This window comes from Oncorhynchus keta, unplaced genomic scaffold, assembly GCF_023373465.1.
Source record: "Oncorhynchus keta strain PuntledgeMale-10-30-2019 unplaced genomic scaffold, Oket_V2 Un_contig_3989_pilon_pilon, whole genome shotgun sequence".
NCBI classification, from domain to species: domain Eukaryota; kingdom Metazoa; phylum Chordata; class Actinopteri; order Salmoniformes; family Salmonidae; genus Oncorhynchus; species Oncorhynchus keta.
In genome coordinates this window covers 74,581-98,277 of record NW_026287544.1, presented here as the reverse complement: position 1 = coordinate 98,277, position 23,697 = coordinate 74,581, and the positions used below count along the sequence as shown (strand labels likewise).

At 50.7% G+C, this 23,697-nt stretch overlaps 1 long non-coding RNA gene and 1 pseudogene across 1 annotated transcript; one reads left to right on the top strand and one right to left on the bottom strand.

Annotated features, from left to right (window-relative positions):
- Positions 1 to 23,697, bottom strand: part of LOC127924391 (rho GTPase-activating protein SYDE1-like) — a 94,461-nt pseudogene that overhangs the window by 18,748 nt on the left and 52,016 nt on the right.
- On the top strand, positions 9,945 to 16,151 carry LOC127924393 (uncharacterized). Its single transcript, XR_008117796.1, has 8 exons — positions 9,945 to 10,120; positions 11,925 to 12,083; positions 12,234 to 12,273; positions 12,354 to 12,473; positions 13,383 to 13,422; positions 13,463 to 13,542; positions 15,165 to 15,272; positions 15,962 to 16,151. It is a non-coding gene; the product is annotated as an uncharacterized LOC127924393 (long non-coding RNA).

Here is a 23,697-nt window from a genome sequence, read left to right as displayed (position 1 = left end):
GGACTGACCTGTGATGACGTTGATGCTGATAGAGACTGGTGTAGGGGACAGGGGACTGACCTGTGATGACGTTGATGCTGATAGAGACTGGTGTAGGGGACAGGGGACTGACCTGTGATGCCGTTGATGCTGATAGAGACTGGTGTAGGGGACAGGGACTGACCTGTGATGACGTTGATGCTGATAGAGACTGGTGTAGGGGACAGGGACTGACCTGTGATGACGTTGATGCTGATAGAGACTGGTGTAGGGGACAGGGACTGACCTGTGATGACGTTGATGCTGATAGAGACTGGTGTAGGGGACAGGGACTGACCTGTGATGACGTTGATGCTGATAGAGACTGGGGGGGACAGGGGACTGACCAGGATAGAGACTGGTGTAGGGGACAGGGGACTGACCTGTGATCACGTTGATGCTGATAGAGACTGGTGTAGGGGAAAGGGACTGACCTGTGATGACGTTGATGCTGATAGAGACTGGTGTAGGGAGACAGGGGACTGACCTGTGATGACGTTGATGCTGATAGAGACTGGTGTAGGGGACAGGGACTGACCTGTGATGACGTTGATGCTGATAGAGACTGGTGTAGGGGACAGGGACTGACCTGTGATGACGTTGATGCTGATAGAGACTGGTGTAGGGGGACAGGGACTGACCTGTGATCACGTTGATGCTGATAGAGACTGGTGTAGGGGGACAGGGGACTGACCAGGATAGAGACTGGTGTAGGGGACAGGGGACTGCCAGGATAGAGACTGGTGTAGGGGGACAGGGGACTGACCTGTGATCACGTTGATGCTGATAGAGACTGGTGTAGGGGAAAGGGACTGACCTGTGATGACGTTGATGCTGATAGAGACTGGTGTAGGGAGACAGGGACTGACCTGTGATGACGTTGATGCTGATAGAGACTGGTGTAGGGGACAGGGACTGACCTGTGATGACGTTGATGCTGATAGAGACTGGTGTATGGGGACAGGGACTGACCTGTGATGACGTTGATGCTGATAGAGACTGGTGTAGGGGGACAGGGGACTGACCTGTGATGACGTTGATGCTGATAGAGACTGGTGTAGGGGACAGGGACTGACCTGTGATGACGTTGATGCTGATAGAGACTGGTGTAGGGGACAGGGACTGACCTGTGATCACGTTGATGCTGATAGAGACTGGTGTAGGGGACAGGGGACTGACCAGGATAGAGACTGGTGTAGGGGACAGGGGACTGACCAGGATAGAGACTGGTGTAGGGGACAGGGGACTGACCTGTGATGACGTTGATGCTGATAGAGACTGGTGTAGGGAGACAGGGGACTGACCTGTGATGACGTTGATGCTGATAGAGACTGGTGTAGGGGACAGGGACTGACCTGTGATGACGTTGATGCTGATAGAGACTGGTGTAGGGGACAGGGGACTGACCTGTGATCACGTTGATGCTGATAGAGACTGGTGTAGGGGACAGGGGACTGACCTGTGATGACGTTGATGCTGATAGAGACAGGTGTAGGGGACAGGGGACTGACCTGTGATCACGTTGATGCTGATAGAGACTGGTGTAGGGGACAGGGGACTGACCTGTGATCACGTTGATGCTGATAGAGACTGGTGTAGGGGGACAGGGACTGACCTGTGATGACGTTGATGCTGATGAGACTGGTGTAGGGGACAGGGACTGACCTGTGATGACGTTGATGCTGATAGAGACTGGTGTAGGGGACAGGGGACTGACCTGTGATGACGTTGATGCTGATGGAGACTGGTGTAGGGGACAGGGGACTGACCTGTGATGATGTGGATGCTGATAGAGACTGGTGTAGGGGGACAGGGGACTGACCTGTGATGACGTTGATGCTGATAGAGACTGGTGTAGGGGACAGGGGACTGACCTGTGATGACGTTGATGCTGATAGAGACTGGTGTAGGGGGACAGGGACTGACCTGTGATGACGTTGATGCTAATAGAGACTGGTGTAGGGGACAGGGGACTGACCTGTGATGACGTTGATGCTGATAGAGACTGGTGTAGGGGGACAGGGACTGACCTGTGATGACGTTGATGCTGATAGAGACTGGTGTAGGGGGACAGGGGACTGACCTGTGATGAGGTTGATGCTGATAGAGACTGGTGTAGGGGACAGGGGACTGACCTGTGATGACGTTGATGCTAATAGAGACTGGTGTAGGGGACAGGGACTGACCTGTGATGACGTTGATGCTGATAGAGACTGGTGTAGGGGGACAGGGGACTGACCTGTGATGAGGTTGATGCTGATAGAGACTGGTGTAGGGGACAGGGGACTGACCTGTGATGACGTTGATGCTGATAGAGACTGGTGTAGGGGACAGGGGACTGACCTGTGATGAGGTTGATGCTGATAGAGACTGGTGTAGGGGACAGGGGACTGACCTGTGATGACGTTGATGCTGATAGAGACTGGTGTAGGGGACAGGGACTGACCAGGATAGAGACTGGTGTAGGGGGACAGGGGACTGACCTGTGATGACGTTGATGCTGATAGAGACTGGTGTAGGGGACAGGGACTGACCTGGATAGAGACTGGTGTAGGGGACAGGGGACTGACCAGGATAGAGACTGGTGTAGGGGACAGGGAGTGACCTGTGATGACGTTGATGCTGATAGAGACTGGTGTAGGGGACAGGGGACTGACCTGTGATGACGTTGATGCTGATAGAGACTGGTGTAGGGGACAGGGGACTGACCTGTGATGACGTTGATGCTGATAGAGACTGGTGTAGGGGACAGGGGACTGACCTGTGATGAGGTTGATGCTGATAGAGACTGGTGTAGGGGACAGGGGACTGACCTGTGATGACGTTGATGCTAATAGAGACTGGTGTAGGGGACAGGGACTGACCTGTGATGACGTTGATGCTGATAGAGACTGGTGTAGGGGGACAGGGGACTGACCTGTGATGAGGTTGATGCTGATAGAGACTGGTGTAGGGGACAGGGGACTGACCTGTGATGACGTTGATGCTGATAGAGACTGGTGTAGGGGGACAGGGACTGACCTGTGATGAGGTTGATGCTGATAGAGACTGGTGTAGGGGACAGGGGACTGACCTGTGATGACGTTGATGCTGATAGAGACTGGTGTAGGGGACAGGGGACTGACCAGGATAGAGACTGGTGTAGGGGACAGGGACTGACCTGTGATGACGTTGATGCTGATAGAGACTGGTGTAGGGGGACAGGGGACTGACCAGGATAGAGACTGGTGTATGCTGATAGAGACTGGTGTAGGGGACAGGGACTGACCTGTGATGACGTTGATGCTGATAGAGACTGGTGTAGGGGGACAGGGGACTGACCTGTGATGACGTTGATGCTGATAGAGACTGGTGTAGGGGGACAGGGGACTGACCTGTGATGACGTTGATGCTGATAGAGACTGGTGTAGGGGGACAGGGGACTGACCTGTGATGACGTTGATGCTGATAGAGACTGGTGTAGGGGGACAGGGGACTGACCTGTGATGACGTTGATGCTGATAGAGACTGGTGTAGGGGGACAGGGGACTGACCAGGATAGAGACTGGTGTAGGGGGACAGGGGACTGACCTGTGATGACGTTGATGCTGATAGAGACTGGTGTAGGGGGACAGGGGACTGACCTGTGATGACGTTGATGCTGATAGAGACTGGTGTAGGGGACAGGGACTGACCTGTGATGACGTTGATGCTGATAGAGACTGGTGTAGGGGACAGGGGACTGACCTGTGATGACGTTGATGCTGATAGAGACTGGTGTAGGGGACAGGGACTGACCTGTGATGACGTTGATGCTGATAGAGACTGGTGTAGGGGACAGGGGACTGACCTGTGATGCCGTTGATGCTGATAGAGACTGGTGTAGGGGGACAGGGGACTGACCTGTGATGACGTTGATGCTGATAGAGACTGGTGTAGGGGACAGGGACTGACCTGTGATGACGTTGATGCTGATAGAGACTGGTGTAGGGGACAGGGACTGACCTGTGATGACGTTGATGCTGATAGAGACTGGTGTAGGGGACAGGGGACTGACCTGTGATGACGTTGATGCTGATAGAGACTGGTGTAGGGGACAGGGGACTGACCAGGATAGAGACTGGTGTAGGGGACAGGGGACTGACCTGTGATCACGTTGATGCTGATAGAGACTGGTGTAGGGGGAAAGGGGACTGACCTGTGATGACGTTGATGCTGATAGAGACTGGTGTAGGGAGACAGGGGACTGACCTGTGATGACGTTGATGCTGATAGAGACTGGTGTAGGGGACAGGGACTGACCTGTGATGACGTTGATGCTGATAGAGACTGGTGTAGGGGACAGGGGACTGACCTGTGATGACGTTGATGCTGATAGAGACTGGTGTAGGGGACAGGGGACTGACCTGTGATCACGTTGATGCTGATAGAGACTGGTGTAGGGGGACAGGGACTGACCTGTGAGACTGGTGTGACAGGGACTGACCAGGATAGAGACTGGTGTAGGGGGACAGGGACTGACCTGGATAGAGACTGGTGTAGGGGAAAGGGACTGCCTGTGATGACGTTGATGCTGATAGAGACTGGTGTAGGGAGACAGGGGACTGACCTGTGATGACGTTGATGCTGATAGAGACTGGTGTAGGGGACAGGGGACTGACCTGTGATGACGTTGATGCTGATAGAGACTGGTGTATGGGGACAGGGGACTGACCTGTGATGACGTTGATGCTGATAGAGACTGGTGTAGGGGGACAGGGACTGACCTGTGATGACGTTGATGCTGATAGAGACTGGTGTAGGGGACAGGGACTGACCTGTGATGACGTTGATGCTGATAGAGACTGGTGTAGGGGACAGGGGACTGACCTGTGATCACGTTGATGCTGATAGAGACTGGTGTAGGGGACAGGGACTGACCAGGATAGAGACTGGTGTAGGGGGACAGGGACTGACCAGGATAGAGACTGGTGTGGGGGACAGGGACTGACCTGTGATGACGTTGATGCTGATAGAGACTGGTGTAGGGAGACAGGGGACTGACCTGTGATGACGTTGATGCTGATAGAGACTGGTGTAGGGGACAGGGGACTGACCTGTGATGACGTTGATGCTGATAGAGACTGGTGTAGGGGACAGGGACTGACCTGTGATGACGTTGATGCTGATAGAGACTGGTGTAGGGGACAGGGGACTGACCTGTGATGACGTTGATGCTGATAGAGACTGGTGTAGGGGGACAGGGGACTGACCTGTGATGAGGTTGATGCTGATAGAGACTGGTGTAGGGGACAGGGGACTGACCTGTGATGACGTTGATGCTAATAGAGACTGGTGTAGGGGACAGGGGACTGACCTGTGATGACGTTGATGCTGATAGAGACTGGTGTAGGGGACAGGGGACTGACCTGTGATGAGGTTGATGCTGATAGAGACTGGTGTAGGGGACAGGGGACTGACCTGTGATGACGTTGATGCTGATAGAGACTGGTGTAGGGGACAGGGGACTGACCTGTGATGAGGTTGATGCTGATAGAGACTGGTGTAGGGGACAGGGGACTGACCTGTGATGACGTTGATGCTGATAGAGACTGGTGTAGGGGGACAGGGGACTGACCAGGATAGAGACTGGTGTAGGGGACAGGGACTGACCTGTGATGACGTTGATGCTGATAGAGACTGGTGTAGGGGGACAGGGGACTGACCAGGATAGAGACTGGTGTAGGGGACAGGGGACTGACCAGGATAGAGACTGGTGTAGGGGACAGGGGAGTGACCTGTGATGACGTTGATGCTGATAGAGACTGGTGTAGGGGACAGGGGAGTGACCTGTGATGACGTTGATGCTGATAGAGACTGGTGTAGGGGACAGGGGACTGACCTGTGATGACGTTGATGCTGATAGAGACTGGTGTAGGGGACAGGGGACTGACCTGTGATGAGGTTGATGCTGATAGAGACTGGTGTAGGGGACAGGGGACTGACCTGTGATGACGTTGATGCTAATAGAGACTGGTGTAGGGGACAGGGGACTGACCTGTGATGACGTTGATGCTGATAGAGACTGGTGTACAGGGGACTGACCTGTGATGAGGTTGATGCTGATAGAGACTGGTGTAGGGGACAGGGGACTGACCTGTGATGACGTTGATGCTGATAGAGACTGGTGTAGGGGACAGGGGACTGACCTGTGATGAGGTTGATGCTGATAGAGACTGGTGTAGGGGACAGGGGACTGACCTGACCATTGATGCTGATAGAGACTGGTGTAGGGGGACAGGGGACTGACCAGGATAGAGACTGGTGTAGGGGGACAGGGGACTGACCTGTGATGACGTTGATGCTGATAGAGACTGGTGTAGGGGACAGGGGACTGACCAGGATAGAGACTGGTGTAGGGGACAGGGACTGACCAGGATAGAGACTGGTGTAGGGGACAGGAGTGACCTGTGATGACGTTGATGCTGATAGAGACTGGTGTAGGGGACAGGGAGTGACCTGTGATGACGTTGATGCTGATAGAGACTGGTGTAGGGGACAGGGGACTGACCTGTGATGACGTTGATGCTGATAGAGACTGGTGTAGGGGACAGGGACTGACCTGTGATGACGTTTGATGCTGATAGAGACTGGTGTAGGGGGACAGGGGACTGACCTGTGATACGTTGATGCTGATAGAGACTGGTGTAGGGGACAGGGGACTGACCAGGATAGAGACTGGTGTAGGGGACAGGGGACTGACCTGTGAAGACGTTGATGCTGATAGAGACTGGTGTAGGGGACAGGGACTGACCTGTGATGAGTTGATGCTGATAGAGACTGGTGTAGGGGACAGGGACTGACCTGTGATGACGTTGATGCTGATAGAGACTGGTGTAGGGGACAGGGGACTGACCTGTGATGACGTTGATGCTGATAGAGACTGGTGTAGGGGACAGGGACTGACCTGTGATGACGTTGATGCTGATAGAGACTGGTGTAGGGGACAGGGGACTGACCTGTGATGCCGTTGATGCTGATAGAGACTGGTGTAGGGGACAGGGACTGACCTGTGATGACGTTGATGCTGATAGAGACTGGTGTAGGGGACAGGGGACTGACCTGTGATGACGTTGATGCTGATAGAGACTGGTGTAGGGGGACAGGGGACTGACCTGTGATGACGCGTTGATGCTGATAGAGACTGGTGTAGGGGGACAGGGGACTGACCTGTGATGACGTTGATGCTGATAGAGACTGGTGTAGGGGGACAGGGGACTGACCAGGATAGAGACTGGTGTAGGGGACAGGGGACTGACCTGTGATCACGTTGATGCTGATAGAGACTGGTGTAGGGGAAAGGGACTGACCTGTGATGACGTTGATGCTGATAGAGACTGGTGTAGGGAGACAGGGGACTGACCTGTGATGACGTTGATGCTGATAGAGACTGTGTAGGGGACAGGGACTGACCTGTGATGACGTTGATGCTGATAGAGACTGGTGTAGGGGACAGGGGACTGACCTGTGATGACGTTGATGCTGATAGAGACTGGTGTAGGGGACAGGGGACTGACCTGTGATCACGTTGATGCTGATAGAGACTGGTGTAGGGGACAGGGGACTGACCAGGATAGAGACTGGGTGTAGGGGACAGGGGACTGACCAGGATAGAGACTGGTGTAGGGGACAGGGGACTGACCTGTGATCACGTTGATGCTGATAGAGACTGGTGTAGGGGACAGGGGACTGACCAGGATAGAGACTGGTGTAGGGGACAGGGGACTGACCAGGATAGAGACTGGTGTAGGGGACAGGGACTGACCTGTGATCACGTTGATGCTGATAGAGACTGGTGTAGGGGAAAGGGGACTGACCTGTGATGACGTTGATGCTGATAGAGACTGGTGTAGGGAGACAGGGACTGACCTGTGATGACGTTGATGCTGATAGAGACTGGTGTAGGGGACAGGGACTGACCTGTGATGACGTTGATGCTGATAGAGACTGGTGTATGGGGACAGGGGACTGACCTGTGATGACGTTGATGCTGATAGAGACTGGTGTAGGGGACAGGGGACTGACCTGTGATGACGTTGATGCTGATAGAGACTGGTGTAGGGGACAGGGACTGACCTGTGATGACGTTGATGCTGATAGAGACTGGTGTAGGGGACAGGGACTGACCTGTGATCACGTTGATGCTGATAGAGACTGGTGTAGGGGACAGGGACTGACCAGGATAGAGACTGGTGTAGGGGGACAGGGGACTGACCAGGATAGAGACTGGTGTAGGGGGACAGGGACTGACCTGTGATGACGTTGATGCTGATAGAGACTGGTGTAGGGAGACAGGGACTGACCTGTGATGACGTTGATGCTGATAGAGACTGGTGTAGGGGACAGGGGACTGACCTGTGATGACGTTGATGCTGATAGAGACTGGTGTAGGGGACAGGGGACTGACCTGTGATGACGTTGATGCTGATAGAGACTGGTGTAGGGGGACAGGGGACTGACCTGTGATGACGTTGATGCTGATAGAGACTGGTGTAGGGGACAGGGGACTGACCTGTGATGAGGTTGATGCTGATAGAGACTGGTGTAGGGGACAGGGGACTGACCTGTGATGAGGTTGATGCTGATAGAGACTGGTGTAGGGGACAGGGGACTGACCTGTGATGACGTTGATGCTGATAGAGACTGGTGTAGGGGGACAGGGGACTGACCTGTGATGACGTTGATGCTGATAGAGACTGGTGTAGGGGGACAGGGGACTGACCTGGATAGAGACTGGTGTAGGGGGACAGGGGACTGACCTGTGATGACGTTGATGTCAGGATAAGCCTCTTCATTCAGGCTGACAGCAGCACTGTCCCTCTCAAACGCGTCTCTCAGTTCCTTCTTCACTGCTGCTGAACCACACAGACGGTACAGACCCACCACCTACAGACAGACAGACAGACAGACAGACAGACAGACAGACAGACAGACAGACAGACAGGCCGACAGACAGACAGACAGACAGACAGACAGACAGACAGACAGACAGACAGACAGACAGACAGACAGACAGACAGACAGACAGACAGACAGACAGAAACAGTATAAATGAGGTGGGGGGTGTTGTCCTGTGTATGAAACAGTATAAATGAGGTGGGGGTTGTTGTCCTGTGTATGAATCAGTGTAAATGAGGTGGGGGTTGTTGTCCTGTGTATGAAACAGTATAAATGAGGTGGGGGTTGTTGTCCTGTGTATGAATCAGTGTAAATGAGGTGGGGGTTGTTGTCCTGTGTATGAATCAGTGTAAATGAGGTGGGGGTTATTGTCCTGTGTATGAATCAGTGTAAATGAGGTGGGGGTTATTGTCCTGTGTATGAATCAGTGTAAATGAGGTGGGGGTTGTTGTCCTGTGTATGAATCAGTGTAAATGAGGTGGGGGTTGTTGTCCTGTGTATGAATCAGTGTAAATGAGGTGGGGGTTATTGTCCTGTGTATGAATCAGTGTAAATGAGGTGGGGGTTATTGTCCTGTGTATGAATCAGTGTAAATGAGGTGGGGGTTGTTGTCCTGTGTATGAATCAGTGTAAATGAGGTGGGGGGTTGTTGTCCTGTGTATGAAACAGTGTAAATGAGGTGTGGGGTTGTTGTCCTGTGTAAATGAGGTGGGGGTGTTGTCCTGTGTATGAATCAGTGTAAATGAGGTGGGGGTTATTGTCCTGTGTATGAATCAGTGTAAATGAGGTGGGGGTGTTGTCCTGTGTATGAATCAGTGTAAATGAGGTGGGGGTTATTGTCCTGTGTATGAATCAGTGTAAATGAGGTGGGGGTTGTTGTCCTGTGTATGAATCAGTGTAAATGAGGTGGGGGTTGTTGTCCTGTGTATGAATCAGTGTAAATGAGGTGGGGGTGTTGTCCTGTGTATGAAACAGTGTAAATGAGGTGGGGGGTGTTGTCCTGTGTATGAAACAGTGTAAATGAGGTGGGGATTATTGTCCTGTGTATGAATCAGTGTAAATGAGGTGAGGGTTATTGTCCTGTGTATGAAACAGTGTAAATGAGGTGGGGGGGTGTTGTCCTGTGTATGAATCAGTGTAAATGAGGTGGGGGTTGTTGTCCTGTGTATGAAACAGTGTAAATGAGGTGGGGGTTATTGTCCTGTGTATGAAACAGTGTAAATGAGGTGGGGGTTGTTGTCCTGTGTATGAATCAGTGTAAATGAGGTGAGGGGTTGTTGTCCTGTGTATGAATCAGTGTAAATGAGGTGTGGGGTTGTTGTCCTGTGTAAATGAGGTGAGGGTGTTGTCCTGTGTATGAATCAGTGTAAATGAGGTGGGGGTTGTTGTCCTGTGTATGAATCAGTGTAAATGAGGTGGGGGTTATTGTCCTGTGTATGAATCAGTGTAAATGAGGTGGGGGTTATTGTCCTGTGTATGAATCAGTGTAAATGAGGTGGGGTTATTGTCCTGTGTATGAATCAGTGTAAATGAGGTGGGGGTTATTGTCCTGTGTATGAATCAGTGTAAATGAGGTGGGGTTATTGTCCTGTGTATGAATCAGTGTAAATGAGGTGGGGTTGTTGTCCTGTGTATGAATCAGTGTAAATGAGGTGGGGGTTATTGTCCTGTGTATGAATCAGTGTAAATGAGGTGGGGGTTGTTGTCCTGTGTATGAATCAGTGTAAATGAGGTGGGGGTTATTGTCCTGTGTATGAATCAGTGTAAATGAGGTGGGGGGTGTTGTCCTGTGTATGAATCAGTGTAAATGAGGTGGGGGTTATTGTCCTGTGTATGAATCAGTGTAAATGAGGTGGGGTTGTTGTCCTGTGTAAAATGAGGTGGGGTGTTGTCCTGTGTATGAATCAGTGTAAATGAGGTGGGGTTGTTGTCCTGTGTATGAATCAGTGTAAATGAGGTGGGGGTTATTGTCCTGTGTATGAATCAGTGTAAATGAGGTGGGGGTTATTGTCCTGTGTATGAATCAGTGTAAATGAGGTGGGGGTTATTGTCCTGTGTATGAATCAGTGTAAATGAGGTGGGGGTTATTGTCCTGTGTATGAATCAGTGTAAATGAGGTGGGGGGTTGTTGTCCTGTGTATGAATCAGTGTAAATGAGGTGGGGGTTGTTGTCCTGTGTATGAATCAGTGTAAATGAGGTGGGGGTTATTGTCCTGTGTATGAATCAGTGTAAATGAGGTGGGGGAGGGGGTGTTGTCCTGTGTATGAATCAGTGTAAATGAGGTGGGGGTTATTGTCCTGTGTATGAATCAGTGTAAATGAGGTGGGGGTTATTGTCCTGTGTATGAATCAGTGTAAATGAGGTGGGGTTGGTGTCCTGTGTATGAATCAGTGTAAATGAGGTGGGGGTTGTTGTCCTGTGTATGAATCAGTGTAAATGAGGTGGGGGTTGTTGTCCTGTGTATGAAACAGTGTAAATGAGGTGGGGGAGGTGTTTGTCCTGTGTAAATGAGGTGGGGGTTGTTGTCCTGTGTATGAATCAGTGTAAATGAGGTGGGGGTTATTGTCCTGTGTATGAAACAGTGTAAATGAGGTGGGGGTTATTGTCCTGTGTATGAATCAGTGTAAATGAGGTGAGGGTTATTGTCCTGTGTATGAAACAGTGTAAATGAGGTGGGGGTTATTGTCCTGTGTATGAATCAGTGTAAATGAGGTGGGGGGTTATTGTCCTGTGTATGAAACAGTGTAAATGAGGTGGGGTTGTTGTCCTGTGTATGAATCAGTGTAAATGAGGTGGGGGTTGTTGTCCTGTGTATGAATCAGTGTAAATGAGGTGGGGGTTGTTGTCCTGTGTATGAATCAGTGTAAATGAGGTGGGGGTTGTTGTCCTGTGTATGAATCAGAGTAAATGAGGTGGGGGTTGTTGTCCTGTGTATGAATCAGTGTAAATGAGGTGGGGGTTGTCCTGTGTATGAATCAGTGTAAATGAGGTGGGGGTTATTGTCCTGTGTATGAATCAGTGTAAATGAGGTGGGGGTTGTAGTCCTGTGTATGAATCAGTGTAAATGAGGTGGGGGTTGTTGTCCTGTGTATGAATCAGTGTAAATGAGGTGGGGTTGTTGTCCTGTGTATGAATCAGTGTAAATGAGGTGGGGGTTGTGTTGAATCAGTGTAAATGAGGTGGGGGTTGTTGTCTGTGTATGAATCAGTGTAAATGAGGTGGGGGTTATTGTCCTGTGTATGAATCAGTGTAAATGAGGTGGGGGTTGTTGTCCTGTGTATGAATCAGTGTAAATGAGGTGGGGGTTGTAGTCCTGTGTATGAATCAGTGTAAATGAGGTGGGGGTTGTTGTCCTGTGTATGAATCAGTGTAAATGAGGTGGGGGTTGTTGTCCTGTGTATGAATCAGTGTAAATGAGGTGGGGGTTGTAGTCCTGTGTATGAATCAGTGTAAATGAGGTGGGGGTTGTAGTCCTGTGTATGAATCAGTGTAAATGAGGTGGGGGTTGTTGTCCTGTGTATGAATCAGTGTAAATGAGGTGGGGGTTGTCCTGTGTATGAATCAGTGTAAATGAGGTGGGGGTGTTGTCCTGTGTATGAATCAGTGTAAATGAGGTGGGGGTGTTGTCCTGTGTATGAATCAGTGTAAATGAGGTGGGGTGTTGTCCTGTGTATGAATCAGTGTAAATGAGGGGGGGTGTTGTCCTGTGTATGAATCAGTGTAAATGAGGTGGGGGTGTTGTCCTGTGTATGAATCAGTGTAAATGAGGTGGGGGGTGTTGTCCTGTGTATGAAATGAGGTGGGGGTCAGTGTAAATGAGGTGGGGGTGTTGTCCTGTGTATGAATCAGTGTAAATGAGGTGGGGGTTATTGTCCTGTGTATGAATCAGTGTAAATGAGGTGGGAGGTGGTGGGGGTGTTGTCCTGTGTATGAATCAGTGTAAATGAGGTGGGGGTTATTGTCCTGTGTATGAATCAGTGTAAATGAGGTGGGGGTGTTGTCCTGTGTATGAATCAGTGTAAATGAGGTGGGGTTATTGTCCTGTGTATGAATCAGTGTAAATGAGGTGGGGGTGTTGTCCTGTGTATGAATCAGTGTAAATGAGGTGGGGTGTTGTCCTGTGTATGAATCAGTGTAAATGAGGTGGGGGTTATTGTCCTGTGTATGAATCAGTGTAAATGAGGTGGGGTTATTGTCCTGTGTATGAATCAGTGTAAATGAGGTGGGGTGTTGTCCTGTGTATGAATGAGTGTAAATGAGGTGGGGTTATTGTCCTGTGTAAATGAGGTGGGGGTTATTGTCCTGTGTATGAATCAGTGTAAATGAGGTGGGGGTTATTGTCCTGTGTATGAATCAGTGTAAATGAGGTGGGGGTTATTGTCCTGTGTATGAATCAGTGTAAATGAGGTGGGGGTTGTTGTCCTGTGTATGAATCAGTGTAAATGAGGTGGGGGTTATTGTCCTGTGTATGAATCAGTGTAAATGAGGTGGGGGTTGTTGTCCTGTGTATGAATCAGTGTAAATGAGGTGGGGGTTGTAGTCCTGTGTATGAATCAGTGTAAATGAGGTGGGGGTTGTAGTCCTGTGTATGAATCAGTGTAAATGAGGTGGGGGTGTTGTCCTGTGTATGAATCAGTGTAAATGAGGTGGGGGTGTTGTCCTGTGTATGAATCAGTGTAAATGAGGTGGGGGTGTTGTCCTGTGTATGAATCAGTGTAAATGAGGTGGGGGGTGTTGTCCTGTGTATGAATCAGTGTAAATGAGGTGGGGGTGTTGTCCTGTGTATGAATCAGTGTAAATGAGGTGGGGGTGTTGTCCTGTGTATGAAACAGTGTAAATGAGGTGGGGGTTATTGTCCTGTGTATGAATCAGTGTAAATGAGGTGGGGTTATTGTCCTGTGTATGAATCAGTGTAAATGAGGTGGGGGTGTTGTCCTGTGTATGAATCAGTGTAAATGAGGTGGGGTTATTGTCCTGTGTATGAATCAGTGTAAATGAGGTGGGGGTTATTGTCCTGTGTATGAATCAGTGTAAATGAGGTGGGGGTTATTGTCCTGTGTAAATGAGGTGAGGGTTGTTGTCCTGTGTAAATGAGGTGGGGGTGTTGTCCTGTGTATGAATCAGTGTAAATATGAGGTGGGGGTTATTGTCCTGTGTATGAATCAGTGTAAATGAGGTGGGGTTATTGTCCTGTGTATGAATCAGTGTAAATGAGGTGGGGTTATTGTCCTGTGTATGAATCAGTGTAAATGAGGTGGGGGTTATTGTCCTGTGTAAATGAGGTGGGGGTTGTTGTCCTGTGTAAATGAGGTGTTGGGGTGTTGTCCTGTGTATGAATCAGTGTAAATGAGGTGAGGGGTTATTGTCCTGTGTAAATGAGGTGGGGTGGTGTTGTCCTGTGTATGAATCAGTGTAAATGAGGTGGGGGTTATTGTCCTGTGTAAATGAGGTGGGGTATGTTGTCCTGTGTATGAATCAGTGTAAATGAGGTGGGGGTGTTGTCCTGTGTATGAATCAGTGTAAATGAGGTGGGGGTGTTGTCCTGTGTAAATGAGGTGAGGGTTGTTGTCCTGTGTATGAATCAGTGTAAATGAGGTGGGGGTTATTGTCCTGTGTATGAAACAGTGTAAATGAGGTGGGGTTATTGTCCTGTGTATGAAACAGTGTAAATGAGGTGGGGGTTATTGTCCTGTGTAAATGAGGTGGGGGTTGTTGTCCTGTGTATGAATCAGTGTAAATGAGGTGGGGTTGTAGTCCTGTGTATGAATCAGTGTAAATGAGGTGGGGGTTATTGTCCTGTGTAAATGAGGTGGGGGTTGTTGTCCTGTGTATGAATCAGTGTAAATGAGGTGGGGGTTGTTGTCCTGTGTAAATGAGGTGGGGGTTGTTGTCCTGTGTATGAAACAGTATAAATGAGGTGGGGGTTGTTGTCCTGTGTATGAATCAGTGTAAATGAGGTGGGGGTGTTGTCCTGTGTATGAATCAGTGTAAATGAGGTGGGGGTGTAGTCCTGTGTATGAATCAGTGTAAATGAGGTGGGGGTGTTGTCCTGTGTATGAATCAGTGTAAATGAGGTGGGGGTGTTGTCCTGTGTATGAATCAGTGTAAATGAGGTGGGGTGTTGTCCTGTGTATGAAACAGTGTAAATGAGGTGGGGGTTATTGTCCTGTGTATGAATCAGTGTAAATGAGGTGGGGTGTTGTCCTGTGTATGAATCAGTGTAAATGAGGTGGGGGTTGTTGTCCTGTGTATGAATCAGTGTAAATGAGGTGGGGGTTATTGTCCTGTGTATGAATCAGTGTAAATGAGGTGGGGGTTATTGTCCTGTGTAAATGAGGTGGGGTTGTTGTCCTGTGTAAATGAGGTGGGGGGGTGTTGTCCTGTGTATGAATCAGTGTAAATATGAGGTGGGGTTATTGTCCTGTGTATGAATCAGTGTAAATGAGGTGGGGGTTATTGTCCTGTGTATGAATCAGTGTAAATGAGGTGGGGGTTATTGTCCTGTGTATGAATCAGTGTAAATGAGGTGGGGGTTATTGTCCTGTGTAAATGAGGTGGGGGTTGTTGTCCTGTGTAAATGAGGTGTTGGGGTGTAGTCCTGTGTATGAATCAGTGTAAATGAGGTGAGGGTTATTGTCCTGTGTAAATGAGGTGGGGGTTGTTGTCCTGTGTATGAAATAGTGTAAATGAGGTGGGGGTTATTGTCCTGTGTAAATGAGGTGGGGTTGTAGTCCTGTGTAAATGAGGTGAGGGTTGTTGTCCTGTGTATGAATCAGTGTAAATGAGGTGGGGTGTTGTCCTGTGTAAATGAGGTGAGGGTTGTTGTCCTGTGTATGAATCAGTGTAAATGAGGTGGGGGTTATTGTCCTGTGTATGAAACAGTGTAAATGAGGTGGGGAGATTGTCCTGTGTATGAAACAGTGTAAATGAGGTGGGGTTATTGTCCTGTGTAAATGAGGTGGGGGTTGTTGTCCTGTGTATGAATCAGTGTAAATGAGGTGGGGGTTATTGTCCTGTGTAAATGAGGTGGGGGTTGTTGTCCTGTGTATGAATCAGTGTAAATGAGGTGGGGGTTGTTGTCCTGTGTAAATGAGGTGGGGGTTGTTGTCCTGTGTATGAAACAGTATAAATGAGGTGGGGGTTGTTGTCCTGTGTATGAAACAGTGTAAATGAGGTGGGGGTGTTGTCCTGTGTATTCAACAGTGTGCTGTAAACTAACTAACCCTCAGGCCTCTCTTCTGGATCTCAGCCACACTCTTCTGTATGAGCAGAGGAACTGGGGCAGCGGTGTTCTCCTTGTCCACCAGGTGGCGCAGCTCCACTCCAAACACCATGGGGGGGTTGAGGTGGCAGGGTCGGGGACAGGGGCTCCCACTGCTCCAGCAGGGTCAGCTTCACGAGAGTGACCCCTGGGCTCTAATCTAACGCATATCTGCTGAGACCGAGAGGCTGGGGAAGGAGAGGGACAGAAGAGATAGCAGAAGGGAAAGGAGAGGGACAGAAGAGATAGCAGAGAAGGCAGAAGGAGAGGGACAGAAGAGATAGCAGAAGGCAGAAGGAGAGGGACAGAAGAGATAGCAGAAGGCAGAAGGAGAGGACAGAAGAGATAGCAGAAGGGGAAGGAGAGGGACAGAAGAGATAGCAGAAGGCAGAAGGAGAGGGACAGAAGAGATAGCAGAAGGGAAGGAGAGGGACAGAAGAGATAGCAGAAGGGAGAAGGAGAGGGACAGAAGAGATAGCAGAAGGGGAAGGAGAGGGACAGAAGAGATAGCAGAAGGGGAAGGAGAGGGACAGAAGAGATAGCAGAAGGGAGAGGGACAGAAGAGATAGCAGAAGGGGAAGGAGAGGGACACAAGAGATAGCAGAAGGGAGAAGGACAGGGACAGAAGAGATAGCAGAAGGGAAGGAGAGGGACAGAAGAGATAGCAGAAGGGAAGGAGAGGGACAGAAGAGATAGCAGAAGGGGAAGGAGAGGACAGAAGAGATAGCAGAAGGGAGAAGGAGAGGACAGAAGAGATAGCAGAAGGGGAAGGAGAGGGACAGAAGAGATAGCAGAAGGGAAGGAGAGGGACAGAAGAGATAGCAGAAGGGGAAGGAGAGGGACAGAAGATATAGCAGAAGGGGAAGGAGAGGACAGAAGAGATAGCAGAAGGGGAAGGAGAGGGACACAAGAGATAGCAGAAGGGAGAAGGAGGGGACAGAAGAGATAGCAGAAGGGAGAAGGAGAGGGACAGAAGAGATAGCAGAAGGGGAAGGAGAGGGACAGAAGAGATAGCAGAAGGGGAAGGAGAGGACAGAAGAGATAGCAGAAGGGAAGGAGAGGACAGAAGAGATAGCAGAAGGCAGAAGGAGAGGGACAGAAGAGATAGCAGAAGGGAAGGAGAGGGACAGAAGAGATAGCAGAAGGGAGAAGGAGAGGGACAGAAGAGATAGCAGAAGGGAAGGAGAGGGACAGAAGAGATAGCAGAAGGGAAAGGAGAGGACAGAAGAGATAGCAGAAGGGGAAGGAGAGGGACAGGACAGAAGAGATAGCAGAAGGGAAGGAGAGGGACACAAGAGATAGCAGAAGGGGAAGGAGAGGGACAGAAGAGATAGCAGAAGGGGAAGGAGAGGGACAGAAGAGATAGCAGAAGGGGAAAGAGAGGGACAGAAGAGATAGCAGAAGGGGAAGGAGAGGGACAGAAGAGATAGCAGAAGGCAGAAGGAGAGGGACAGAAGAGATAGCAGAAGGGGAAGGAGAGGGACAGAAGAGATAGCAGAAGGGAGAAGGAGAGGGACAGAAGAGATAGCAGAAGGGGAAGGAGAGGGACAGAAGAGATAGCAGAAGGGGAAGGAGAGGGACAGAAGAGATAGCAGAAGGGGAAGGAGAGGGACAGAAGAGATAGCAGAAGGAAAGGAGAGGACAGAAGAGATAGCAGAAGGGGAAGGAAGGGACAGAAGAGATAGAAGGGAAGGAGAGGGACAGAAGAGATAGCAGAAGGGGAAGGAGAGGGACAGAAGAGATAGCAGAAGGAAGGAGAGGACAGAAGAGATAGCAGAAGGGAAAGGAGAGGGACAGAAGAGATAGCAGAAGGGAAGGAGAGGGACAGAAGAGATAGCAGAAGTGGAAGGAGAGGATCAGAAGAGATAGCAGAAGGGGAAGGAGAGGGACAGAAGAGATAGCAGAAGGGAGAAGGAGAGGGACAGAAGAGATAGCAGAAGGGAGAAGGAGAGGGACAGAAGAGATAGCAGAAGGGAAGGAGAGGGACAGAAGGGGAAGGAGAGGGACAGAAGGGGAAGGAGAGGGACAGAAGAGATAGCAGAAGGGAGAAGGAGAGGGACAGAAGAGATAGCAGAAGGGAGAAGGAGAGGGACAGAAGAGATAGCAGAAGGGGAAGGAGAGGGACAGAAGAGATAGCAGAAGGGAAGGAGAGGGACAGAAGAGATAGCAGAAGGGAGAAGGAGAGGGACAGAAGAGATAGCAGAAGGGGAAGGAGAGGGACAGAAGAGATAGCAGAAGGGGAAGGAGAGGGACAGAAGAGATAGCAGAAGGGAAGGAGAGGGACAGAAGAGATAGCAGAAGGGAAGGAGGGACAGAAGAGATAGCAGAAGGGAAGGAGAGGGACACAAGAGATAGCAGAAGGGGAAGGAGAGGGACAGAAGGGAAGGAGAGGGACAGAAGAGATAGCAGAAGGGAAGGAGAGGGACAGAAGAGATAGCAGAAGGGAGAAGGAGAGGGACAGAAGAGATAGCAGAAGGGGAAGGAGAGGGACAGAAGAGATAGCAGAAGGGAAGGAGGGTAGGGACAGAAGAGATAGCAGAAGGGGAAGGGAAGGAGAGGGACAGAAGAGATAGCAGAAGGGAAGGAGGGACAGAAGAGATAGCAGAAGGGGAATGAGAGGGACAGAAGGGGAAGGAGAGGGACAGAAGAGATAGCAGAAGGGGAAGGAGAGGGACAGAAGAGATAGCAGAAGGGAAGGAGAGGACAGAAGAGATAGCAGAAGGGAAGGAGAGGGACACAAGAGATAGCAGAAGGGGAAGGAGAGGGACAGAAGAGATAGCAGAAGGGGAAGGAAAGGGACAGAAGAGATAGCAGAAGGGGAAGGAGAGGGACAGAAGAGATAGCAGAAGGGGAAGGAGAGAGGGACAGAAGAGATAGCAGAAGGGAAGGAAAGGGACAGAAGAGATAGCAGAAGGGGAAGGAGAGGGACAGAAGAGATAGCAGAAGGGGAAGGAGAGGGACAGAAGAGATAGCAGAAGGGAGAAGGAGAGGGACAGAAGGGGAAGGAGAGGGACAGAAGAGATAGCAGAAGGGAAGGAGAGGGACAGAAGAGATAGCAGAAGGGGAAGGAGAGGGACAGAAGAGATAGCAGAAGGGAGAAGGAGAGGGACAGAAGAGATAGCAGAAGGGAGAAGGAGAGGGACAGAAGAGATAGCAGAAGGGGAAGGAAAGGGACAGAAGAGATAGGAGAAAAGGGACAGAAGAGATAGCAGAAGGGGAAGGAGAGGGACAGAAGAGATAGCAGAAGGGGAAGGAGAGGGACAGAAGGGGAAGGAGAGGGACAGAAGAGATAGCAGAAGGGGAAGGAGAGGGACAGAAGGAGGGGAATGAACAAGAGAAGATCAAACACAGTTGATTGACAGAGTGATTCCAAAAGAAGATCAGGAACTAAGGTGAGCTAAGATGCCTTCAGATAAAATAAAGTCCACTGGTATGAAAAACCCTTCTGCTGCATCCCTCACAGTGCCAAGCATCAGTGGGGTGGACGGTACGTGCTTCTACACCTGCATTGTTTGCTGTTTGGGGTTTTAGGCTGGGTTTCTGTACAGCACTTTGAGATATCAGCTGATGTAAGGTAGAGCATGGCGCTTGTAACGCCAGGGTAGTTAGTGGGTTCGATTCCCGGGACCACCCATACGTAGAATGTATGCACACATGACTGTAAGTCGCTTTGGATAAAAGCGTCTGCTAAATGGCATATATATGTACGAAGGGCTATATAAATACATTTGTTTTGATTTGATTTGATATAACAACAGTGAGACATAGAACTGCATCTACTACGTTCATAGGAGGAACTTCTAACTCTCTGGTTGCTCCTACCTTTGAACAGAGGGGGTATGGACACAGCCCCCAGACAGCAGACCCTGTTCCTGGTCGCTGCTGTGGAGTCGCTGCCCTTCGTGGTGGTCGTCTCAGCCCCGGGGTAAGGAGTGAGCACCACCAGTTTCAGCAGCCTGGCCCTCTCCAGCTCCAGGTTGAAGGTGTGGTTGAGGGGCAGAGAGCCCCCCCTGGAGGTTAGCAGGCCGGTACGGGCCCTGGTTACACCATCCACCTGATGAACACAATGGAAAATAAGTTACACTGTTGGTGTTATTCTCAATGATACTAAATACATTGCAGACAGACAGAGAAAGAAAGAGACAGGCAGACAGACAGACAGACAGACAGACAGACAGACAGACAGACAGACAGACAGACAGACAGACAGACAGACAGACAGACAGACAGACAGACAGACAGACAGACAGACAGGCAGACAGAGAAAGAGACAGACAGGCAGACAGGAAAACAGGCAGACAGGCAGACAGAGAAAGAGACAGGCAGACAGACAGACAGACAGACAGACAGACAGACAGGCAGACAGGCAGGCAGACAGGCGCTGGCGCGCGCAGGCAGGCAGAGAAAGAGACAGACAGGCAAACAGGCAGACAGACAGACAGACAGGCAGGCAGGCAGGGAAAGAGACAGACAGACAGACAGACAGACAGACAGACAGACAGACAGACAGACAGACAGACAGACAGACAGGCAGGCAGGCAGGCAGGCAGGCAGGCAGGGAAAGACAGACAGACAGACAGTCAGACAGACAGACAGACAGACAGACAGAGAAAGAGACAGACAGACAGACAGACAGACAGACAGACAGACAGACAGACAGACAGACAGACAGACAGACAGACAGGCAGGCAGGCAGGGAAAGAGACAGACAGACAGACAGACAGACAGACAGACAGACAGACAGACAGACAGACAGACAGAAGAGAGACAGGCAGACAGACAAGCAGGCAGAGAAAGAGACAGACAGGCAGACAGACAGGCAAACAGAGAAAGAGACAGACAGGCAGACAGACAGACAGGCAGGCAGGCAGGCAGACAGAGAAAGAGAGAGGCAGACAGAAAGGCAGACAGGCAGACAGGCAGACAGGCAGACAGACAGAGAAAGAGACAGGCAGACAGACAGACAGACAGGCAGGCAGAAAAAGAGACAGACAGACAGACAGACAGACAGTCAGACAGACAGACAGACAGACAGACAGACAGGCAGGCAGACAGACAGACAAAGAGACAGGCAGACAGCCAGGCAGACAGACAGACAGGCAGACAGACAGACAGGCAGACAGACAGAGAAAGAGACAGGCAGACAGACAGACAGACAGGCAGGCAGAGAAAGAGACAGACAGGCAGACAGACAGACAGACAGGCAGACAGACAGACAGACAGGCAGACAGACAGAGAAAGAGACAGGCAGACAGACCCTTTATTAAAAATCACCTGGATGGCACAGAACACCTCCTTACTGGTGTCCTGTTTAGGGGCCCTCAGCAGTTTCTCCACCCCAACGAGATGCACCGTAAGCAGGCCGGAGACGCGCTGGGCGCACCGTGGCTGGTCCGACAAGTTGTAGACTCTGAACGAGCTCAGGTCAGAGGTCATGGTCACTCCCTCCTGGCTGGAGTGGTGGGTGGAGCGGGGTGGTGGAAGAGGGGGGTTGTGGGCCGAGGAGGGTCCCCCTGGTCCACCCTGTTTGGGCAGCAGCTCAGGTGAGTCTCCGTCGCTCAGGTAGCCCCCCTTACTGGCGGCAGAGGAACGTCCCCTGGAGGAACGTCGTTGTGGTCTCCCCGGGGCCGAAGTGTCCAGGTGGTACCTGCTGATCACCTCGTTGGACTGCTCCTTACGGACGTCTGGGGGTGATGTCCCCTCTCCACCTCCGTCCCCTCCTCCTCGGCCCGTCCCCTCCTTCCCGTGGCGATGGGAGCGAGAGGAGCGCAGGCTGAGTTTACGGCGGAGTTCGGGGAGTTTCTTCATCTTCATGGAAAGGGATTTCCGGACCATTCCTGGGGATTTGATCCTGTCCATCATGCTGCTGGCCACGCCCCCTTTCTTCTGGGCCCCGGGGCTGTCTGAGGGGACTGACACACCTCCTCCGGAGCTGGAAACACCCCCTTCTCCACCTGCAACCCCGAAAGACTGTTCCTCACCCTGGATCTGTTGAATTACATCTGAGATGGATGATGGAGATAATGGAGAGAGGAGAGATGGAGAGAGGAGAGATGGAGAGAGGAGAGATGATGGAGAGAGGAGAGATGATGGAGAGATGAGAGATGATGGAGAGATGAGAGATGATGGAGAGAGGAGAGATGATGGAGAGAGGAGAGATGATGGAGAGAGGAGAGATGATGGAGAGATGAGAGATGATGGAGAGAGGAGAGATGATGGAGAGATGATGGAGAGAGGAGAGATGATGGAGAGATGATGGAGAGAGGAGAGATGGTGGAGAGATGATGGAGAGAGGAGAGATGATGGAGAGAGGAGAGATGGTGGAGAGATGATGGAGAGAGGAGAGATGATGGAGAGGAGAGATGATGGAGAGAGGAGAGATGATGGAGAGAGGAAGATGGTGGAGAGATGATGGAGAGAGGAGAGATGATGGAGAGATGAGATGATGGAGAGATGATGGAGAGGAGAGATGATGGAGAGAGGAGAGATGATGGAGAGATGAGAGATGATGGAGAGATGATGAGAGATGATGGAGAGAGGAGAGATGATGGAGAGAGGAGAGATGATGGAGAGAGAGAGATGATGGAGAGATGAGAGATGATGGAGAGAGGAGAGATGATGGAGAGATGATGGAGAGAGGAGAGATGATGGAGAGAGATGATGGAGAGAGGAGAGGATGGAGAGATGATGGAGAGATGAGAGATGATGGAGAGAGAGAGATGATGGAGAGAGGAGAGATGATGGAGAGAGGAGATGATGGAGAGAGGAGAGATGATGGAGAGAGGAGAGATGATGGAGAGAGGAGAGATGATGGAGAGAGGAGAGATGATGGAGAGAGGAGGAGATGATGGAGAGAGGAGAGATGATGGAGAGGAGAGATGATGGAGAGAGGAGATGATGGAGAGATGAGAGATGATGGAGAGGAGAGATGATGGAGAGAGGAGAGATGATGGAGAGGAGAGATGATGGAGAGAGGAGAGATGGAGAGAGAGGAGATGATGGAGAGAGGAGAGATGATGGAGAGATGGAGGAGAGATGATGGAGAGAGAGATGGAGAGAGATGGAGAGAGGAGAGATGATGGAGAGAGGAGGGATGATGGAGAGAGGAGAGATGGAAGAGGAGAGATGATGGAGATGATGGAGAGATGATGGAGAGAGGAGAGATGATGGAGAGAGGAGATGGATGGAGAGAGGAGAGATGATGGAGAGAGGAGAGATGATGGAGAGAGGAGAGATGATGGAGAGAGGAGATGATGGAGAGGAGAGGAGAGATGGATGGAGAAGGAGAGATGGAGAGAGGAGAGATGATGGAGAGGAGAGATGAATGGAGAGGAGAGATGATGGAGAGAGGAGAGATGATGGAGAGAGGAGAGATGGATGGAGAGAGGAGAGATGATGGAGATAGGAGAGATGGATGGAGAGAGGAGAGATGATGGAGAGAGATGATGGAGAGAGGAGAGATGATGGAGAGAGGATGATGATGATGGAGAGATGGAGAGAT